Source organism: Copadichromis virginalis, linkage group LG15 (genome assembly GCF_057382275.1).
Source record: "Copadichromis virginalis isolate Kocher_CV1m ecotype Utaka linkage group LG15, C_Virginalis_male_GT1.1, whole genome shotgun sequence".
Classification (NCBI taxonomy): domain Eukaryota; kingdom Metazoa; phylum Chordata; class Actinopteri; order Cichliformes; family Cichlidae; genus Copadichromis; species Copadichromis virginalis.
Genome location: NC_140632.1, coordinates 18,098,650 through 18,104,649, shown reverse-complemented (window position 1 = coordinate 18,104,649; position 6,000 = coordinate 18,098,650).

Here is a 6,000-nt window from a genome sequence, read left to right as displayed (position 1 = left end):
CAACAAGGAAATATGTGTTTGGATTTATGTTTTTTGCTTCCATGGAAGCCCCCAACACTTCAACTAAACATTTACTGCCAATCTGCAGCACTCCCAGTGAGACAAATATCAGAGAACATTCCTTTTACTTCATTTGGGATTGACAGTTGAAATGGGAAAGATTCCTTTGTCTATGGCTTTCAGCTGTTTGTGTCAAAAAGGCCTTTTTGTATTTATGTTGATACTTTTATTCTTGGACTAGAGTGACTTTGAAGGGTTTACAGTTGAAAATAACCCTTATTTGTGGTCTTGATTCATTGTCTATCTGAAAAGAGCTGTTTTCCTTTAACATCATCTTCCCTTTTCATCTAATTTTCATCTGATTGGCTACATAGGGTTTTAACAGCAGGTCAGTGGGGCATCTGGGTTCACAGCCAATTGTGCGCTTGAGGTGACCATAAATGACATAAAAAAAAGAAATAGTAAAAGTAAAAAAACATTATCTGAAGCCGAATCTGAAGTGTGTATCCTTAGCTTTAAAATATATATATGTATATGTATGTATGTATGTATATATATATATATACATACATACATACATATAAAAGAAAAGAAAACACCCAGCTCGCCCCTGTGGGCAGTCAATCCTTCAAGCTCGGGTCCTCTAACAGAGGCCTGTGAGCTTGAGGGTCCTGCGCAGTATCTTAGCTGCGCTCTTCTGGACAGAGATCTCCGATGTTGTTCCCGGGATCTGCTGGAGCCATTCGCCTAGCTTGGGAGTCACCGCACCTAGTGCTCCGACCACCGTTACCTTCACCCTCCACATCCTCTCGAGCTCTTCTCTGAGCCCTTGGTATTTCTCCAGCTTCTCGTGTTCTTTCTTCCTGATATTGCTGTCATTCGGAACCGCTACATCGATCACTACGGCCGTCTTCTTCTGTTTGTCTACCACCACTATGTCCGGTTGGTTAGCCACCACCATTTTGTCCGTCTGTATCTGGAAGTCCCACGGGATCTTGGTTCGGTCATTCTCCACCACCCTTGGGGGCGTCTCCCATTTTGACCTCGGGACTTCCAGGTTATACTCGGCACAGATGTTCCTGTACACTATGCCGGCCACTTGGTTATGGCGTTCCATGTATACCCTGCCTGCTAGCATCTTACACCCTGCTGTTATGTGCTGGATTGTCTCTGAAGCATCTTTGCACATCCTGCACCTGGGGTCTAGCCTGGTGTGATAGACCCCAGCCTCTATATACAGTTTGGTTTTCACACACATATGTATAACCAAATTATATGCAGTTTGTTTATTTGTGTTCATTGAGCATGTAAGCTATAAACAGAACTTCATTTTGGAAAGAAAAGAAAAAATAAACTATGCAAAATGAAGAGGAATACACTTAAATATTGCGTCACCTATTCTAATTTAGTTACATATTGAAAATGAGAATATTACAAAAGTAGTCTGACAGTCATTTTGTGGTTGTTGATGCAAATTGTATATCCATCCATCCATCCATTCGCTTCCGCTTATCCTTTTCAGGGTCGTGGGGGGTGCTGGAGCCTATCCCAGCTGTCATAGGGCGAGAGGCGGGGTACACCTTGGATAGGTCGCCAGTCTGCTGCAGGGCAAAATCGTATCTATAACTTGGAAATTATTTTGTTATTAATATGGCATGACTCCTATCATATACAGTATGAGGGAACTTTCAAGCAACTTAGATCATGAGCTGGATGCATAAAGTTCTGTGTGGCTTACACTCTGTGTAGGCAGATAGGCAGAAGAGTAGCGATATATTCTTTAAGTCTGATTTTTAAGGCCTAAAATACAATTATACGTGTGCAAGAACCTGATATCCACTTTAATCCGTAGCTGTGAATTGATATGGAGTGTCCATTATTTGTGCATAAAAACACTGCTTGCACCACAAATTCTCATACATGAAAATAACAGCGATGAAGAAGTGATGACTCTCACCAGGCGCAAAACTCATTGCCTGAGTCACTCATTGGCAAAGCGGAGAAAATAAATTGTTTACATTTTTGAACTTCTTGTGGAATAACAAACAGAACAGGATCTGCTGAACGAAACAAGTAGTAGAGAGTATCAGCTCTCTGAGTTCAGGAAATGCCACTGATAATATTAATAATTACAGCATAAATAATAATGAAAATAATATTTTAGCACACAGTGAAATTAAAAAAATTAAAAACAACAATACAAAAACTGAATGGACATGAAAACATTTCATAGGTTTTCATGTATTAACAAAAACATAATGATGACAAATTCAAGCTCTGTGAACTTGGCTGTCTTGTTTTTTGATTTCTGTGTCATCTTCATTTCACTGACTCGGCTCTAAAAAAAAAACATGTGTACATGTAATCTGAAGTATGTGTGAGGTACGCGCCGCATATTGTTCCTTTATAAATAAATAATGTGCGGGAAAGGTTTTTGTGCAACCGCATCATTTATACATCTGGCCCCAGGTAGTGAAAGGAATACTTATTTTGTGTTTCCTATTTGCATTGTCATTCTTTCTGAGCCTCAGGGTAAAGCTGATTCTAGAAACTCAGGGTTCAAGATGTCCGAGATGTGTATCTGTGAAGTTCTTTTTGTACTGGAAACGCAAATCCTCAGCAAATACTGAAAAGAAAACCAGATATACATGATAATGCGACACTGTGACCTCATGCTGCACCCAGGGGCTGGATGCTTGCTAACTTGCGTCTCTTTGTTTCCATTGGCTCGGCTGCCATCGACTTTGCCCTAATGTCAGAGGTATGACATGACCTGCAGGCATCTGTTCTCCTTCCCTGGAAGCGTCGGACAAACACACGTCATAAACATCGCACACACTTTTAAGACACACACCCCCCACACCCCTGTCTTGTGGTATTTCTCGGGTATCCACGGCCAGTGTCCTGTGGTGTGTCTCCTGCAGAGTAGTGTATGTTTTGTTTATGGTCAGTGACATGCACAAGCACTGTGGGGCCTAACTGAATGTGAGCACTGTCAGAAGAGATTAGCGGCATGTGTGTTTGTGTGTATGTGTTGGCTAGTTGACTGGTAGGGAGACACCAGTACAGATGGGGGCTTCAGATGTGATGAGCGTCATTGCTGGGCCTTCTCCTGTCCTCTTGGTTCAGCATCAAGAAAAACCCTGCTGCTGCCATCTAAACTAACACAAACAGCCCATCGGCCACACCAGTGTCCCCTTTGTCTCCTTGTCCCTGTGTCATACACTCTACCTCAGATACACACTGAGTTCAGTTGATACGAGTCTTAAAAAGCCCACGTTGTCTTTTGTGGACCGAAACAGCTGATAGATCTTGCCTTGAGTGGATCTTTTATCACTAAATCAGATTTCAACTGCAATTTAAGTTTCCAAGAATCTGTGTTGTGTTTGTTTGCTGGGAGAGAACACTGATTATCACAGCTAGCTTAAGATATTATTTTCATACAAAAAAATGAAGATAAATATGAGGAATAAAAGCAGATATGCTGCTGTTTTCTACCAAATTCCTGTAAAAATTGTTTACCTTTTAGAAGAAGTTTGGTAATTTTATTTATTCAATTTTCACCCAAGTTTAATTGAATTCAAACTAGGAATAACTTTGTCCTCCCCTGAAAATAATCCCTATCCATTTATATTCATTATCACATTAAACCCAACATATGGTGGGTGTTCTACATTAAATATGCATCCAAACAAACTGAATTATATACGTCTCATCAGAGATTAAATGTCAGAGAACTGATTATGTCCTCCCTTAACTCACAAACTTGGCTGCACACACACACACACACACACACACACACACACACACACTGGTAAAAGTGTTGTGATGGTGGGCTCGACGCTATAGGGGTTGATGGTTAGTTCATGGCCTTGCTCACTCGATCAGACTAGGCATTTTGTCCAGACACTGAACAGAGCCCTCAATTGCCCTTAGGCCAGATCTCTCTTTGACTGTCTCACACACTTTGTGAGCCAAAGAAGAATCCTTATTATGTTTGTACCTAATAAAAAAAACAACTTTTTTCCATCCTTATCATATCCTCCTCTATTACAGAGTATCACCCTCCTTTTTTGAATCTTTTTCTACATTTTGATATATATATTTTTAAGTTGATCATGATCTTTAATCTTTCACTCTAAATATACATAATAAATGCAGGTGAATGAAACACATGTTTGATGACCAGATGTGACTAAAGCTTAAAAGCAAATTTACCTAAAGGTTATTCCTACAGACTGTATATGAAAGATGGATGCGTCCACAGTGATATCTCTCATTGGTGTCTGCATTCTCTGCATTTTCAAGGCCATAATGAATAAAAGTTTCTATATTCTGTCTCCATGTAATCTGTCAGATATATCACGTGTTGGTGTACAAGTTATCTTTTGCACACAATGCTTTCTGTGACTGCGGCAGATAAATAACTTCTATTTAGAAATATTCTAGGGTTGCAATCCCTCTGAATTAAAAACATATCATATAGACTGCTGTCATGTTGTCTGTACTTTTGTTTAACCCTTTTGTAAATGTAAATTAAGCTCATTAAGCTAACATGGTGGTGTGTATCCTAATTTATTTCAGATTTCCACAAGAAGCTTGTCAAAAGCGGGATACCATGGCTGATTGGATTTGGATCTGGAGTCTAAGATGGATATTTATAGATCATTGTGGGAAAAATGCATTTCCAGGATCTCCCATGGTTGAGAGATGAAGTGGGCTAACCTTTTGGACCTCAGACCATCTCCACTGTGATACTCAGGAATATACCACAATGTTTAAAAGGTGAGACATCTAAAGTAAATTACTGTAATTTGTAGAAAAAAATCTGTTGTTTCTCTGGTCTAGAGATTATTTATTACATAGCAGATTAAATCAGTGTTCCTGGAAAACCCCAGGAAAAGATTAAATTGAAAGGCAGGGGTCCTCCTGAGGTTTAGTATTGTAACTGTTTTGCCAGGTTTAAGTTCCTGTCTATAAGCAGAGATTAGCACACCAGATAAAAGGATGGAAACATAGGGTGGATATAGAAATAAGCATTTTGAACTTGGGAAACAAGTCTGGTAACGTAAACCCCAATGAAGAGGTGGATTTCATATCTCCAAATGGGTTTAACATGAGAGAAATATGGTGATAAAGCTTATAGTGTTTTGGTACAATATATATATATTTTGTTTCCACACAATTTAACCTATTTTTATGGTGCCAGAACTAAAGTACTAAGTTATCTGCTAATATCCTGAAACTGTACGGGTGCAGCACACAGACACAAATACGTGCTAACTGTTGCCGAGTAACAGGCTAATAATAGAAGAGTCACCAAAATTGGAGCATGAACTTCTTTGTAATATTTGTCAGATAATGGGCCAAAAGGCAGCAACAGCACAAACCGTTCCAGCTCAGTAATTCAGAGGTAAGGTCACACAGCTATCAGCTACATCTCCTTGTGTCAGGACAGCTGTCAATCAAAATGGCTGCAGCCCTAGCTTTAAGCCTAGCAGAATCCAAATTCACGAGTTTAAAACAGAAAGAAAGAAATCCCCAAATCATGCGAGTGTCATGAAGATGGACACTCCACAAAGTCCAAAGCTTTTTAAAAATATAAAAACAACCTGGAAGCTTTTTGCTTTGATTTATATGCACATTCTGTCTAAATTTCAACAAAAGTGGTAGCATTAAAAAGCTACAGTCAGGTTAGATCAGCGTCTGGATCAAATAGTAAGACGAGAGGGGAAGTAGATTGATAAAGAAATTGATAACATAAAGCAATTCATGTGTATAAGCTTACAAGGAGGAGGTCCAGCAGGTGATGTCATGTATCTGACATGTCACAACTTTCATGTTGGAACCACTTTTCAACCAAGACTAAAGTCAAGGAAAGACAATCAGCTAACATTGAAATATTTGCTAAACTCACTGCTCACAATATAGAGTATAAACTGAGTTTCACATTTTTAATTGCTGTCTGAATGTATGAATGTTATATTCATACAGTGCATA